Raw genomic sequence first — 2,589 nt, forward strand, 5'->3', positions numbered from 1 at the left:
AGTGCACAAGCACCAACAATGAGGAGATTCCCCGTAATCAGGAAGCTACTCATCCCAAAGTAGTTCCAACTCCCCAAAATGTTGCAGGGAGCATACCCTCGACCTCCCAGGCAGATCCTGGTGTAATCCATTCCCAGGAAAGATTTGATAACACCCTCCAAACGATGAACCAGAGGTTGGATCGTTTGGACCAAGTAGTGCCACCAAATTCAGACAAGGTGGTATTGATAATCCTAGGATTATTCGATTTTCTTTATGCTTTTTGTAGGATTTCAGATACTTCTTATTAAGTTTTGTGCCTGAATTACTACTTAAATTTGTATATTTTATGTTTTAGGCCAAAACGTGCAGTTGGAGCAAAATCAAGCAAAAATGAGTTTCTGGACCTGGAATCAAGTGAAATTTAAAGATCGGGGGAATTCTGATGCTGATTGGAAGCACCGTTGGAGTTTGTTCCTATTGGGGATCATAAAGATTGAAGATTCAAACGAAAAAGCAAGCTGAGGGTAATTTCATAATTTCAGCAAAGATCAGCAAGAGTTTGCCGTGGCAAGGTTCTCTCTTTGCCACCACAAGCTAGCCTCTAGACTGATGGGTCTGTGAAATTCAAATCGATCCCATGGCGAAAACTGAAGAAATATGTTTTTGTAAAACATTGTGTTTTACTTGTATTGTATTAGTTCCTAGGGTTTTGGTCAACTATTTAAAAGAGACTTAGTTCCTTTTGAAGGGGGGTCGACATTTTTAGGTAAGAGGAAGAGGAGAAGGAGATTTGAAGAATTTGGATCTCCAAATTAGGGAAGAATTCGTTTCTCTTTCAATTTCTAATATGTTGAACTCCACATTTTTAATTTATGTGATATTTTTCTTTATTTTGAGCATGAACTAACTCACTTTTGGATTAGGGTTTTGATGTAACTTGGATTACAATGGTTTAGTCTATAAATTTGTGTTGTTTTCGAGTTCTATTACTTGGATTATGCTTTTATTCTTGTACTTAATGCAATTGGATGTTGTTGTTTTTTTTTTTTTTTTCAATTGAATGTTGAGCATGATAAGACTGAGAAGTGATCCATGTGTTAGCTTCTTAGAGTAAACACCATAGATTAAGCAAATGCTAGGGATAGGTTTAGTGATCTATGACATTTTTATAGGATTCCACTTAGCTTAATAAACTTTGAACTATTAATCTTCATTGTGTTGGGTGTCTAAGTTTAATAGGGATAGGTAGGAGAATATAGCCTGCGAAGGTATATTCTGCAACTTAAGGAATTCGATTTATAATCCTTTGAATGTAAATTTGGAAGCAATAGAAATTTTAGGTTAAATTAGAGTACCCTAGTGAAGTCGAACCCTAACCTCTTTTGCCTTGATTTGAATTTGAGTTGATTAGTTTAGTTTTAATTTTAGTTGTTTGATTTTGTGTTTTAAATTTTAGCTTTACTTTACCCTACAATTCCAACATTTTTGTATTCTTTAATTAGTAATAGAATTAGGAAACTTAGTAATTAGCATGCAATCCTTGTGGGAACGATACTCTACTTCATCATTGTATTACTTTTTGTAACTAGTGCAATTGCTACATATGCTTGTTTGTCAAACAACGCATCACGTTTTTGGCACCGAAGCCGGGGATTGATTTTGTGCTGATATTGAAATCTTCTAATTTTCGCTAAGTTGAAGTTTTAATTTTCAGTTTTACCTTTAGTTTTACTTTGATTATATTTAGTTTGTGTAATCTCAAGATCTTTTTTTTTCTTCTTTTTGTTGTTTATGTGAAGAGTAAGAAGTCTCCCTGTAGTTCCCATTGATCTGGAGATCGAGAGAACAACAAGAAGACTTATTAGAGAATGAAGAGAGAGAGAAGAGACACTACGCATAGAAATGGGGAACGATAGAACTTTAAGGGAATTCTCATTGCCCACAGTTGATGGTAATGGTCCAAGTATCACTAGGCCACTAGTACAAGCCAACAATTTGAGATAAAACTGACAATCATCCAAATGATCCAACAGTCGGTACAGTTTGGGGGAAATGCAAATGAAGATCCAAACTCACATATTGCTAACTTCTTGGAGATATGCAACACATTAAAGCAAATGGAGTGTCAGATGATGCCATTAGGTTTAGATTATTTCCATTTTTATTAAGAGATAAAGCAAAGGGATTGTTATTGGCACTACTTGTAGGATCAATCACCACCTGGAATGAATTGGCATAAAGGTTACTAACTAAATATTTCCCACCGGCGAAATCAACAAAGATGAGAAACGACATCACATCATTTCTGCAGGGTGAGAACGAGTCACTATATGAAGCATGGGAAAGATAAAAGGAACTAATGAGGAAGTGTCCACACCATGGTTTGCCCGTTTGGATGCAAGTCCAAACCTTTATAATGGTTTTCTTCCAAATGTGAAAACAATGGTGGATGCAACATCTAGAGGAGAATTGCAAAACAAGACACCTGAAGCAACCTATGAGTTACTTGAAGTCTTGGCAAGTAACAACTATCAAAGACCCAATGAGAGAATACATCCAAAGAAGTCTATGGGTATTCATGAAGTTGACGCTTACACGGCAATTTCA

The 2,589-nt window shown here is 35.9% G+C and overlaps 1 non-coding gene across 1 annotated transcript; it reads right to left on the bottom strand.

The window, feature by feature from the left end:
• Positions 1-2,260: 2,260 nt before the first annotated feature.
• LOC116138316 lies at positions 2,261-2,367 on the bottom strand. The gene has a single exon (XR_004129279.1). It is a non-coding gene; the product is annotated as a small nucleolar RNA R71 (small nucleolar RNA).
• Positions 2,368-2,589: the final 222 nt, after the last annotated feature.

The sequence above is a fragment of the Pistacia vera genome, unplaced genomic scaffold, assembly GCF_008641045.1.
Source record: "Pistacia vera cultivar Batoury unplaced genomic scaffold, PisVer_v2 Contig34, whole genome shotgun sequence".
NCBI classification, from domain to species: domain Eukaryota; kingdom Viridiplantae; phylum Streptophyta; class Magnoliopsida; order Sapindales; family Anacardiaceae; genus Pistacia; species Pistacia vera.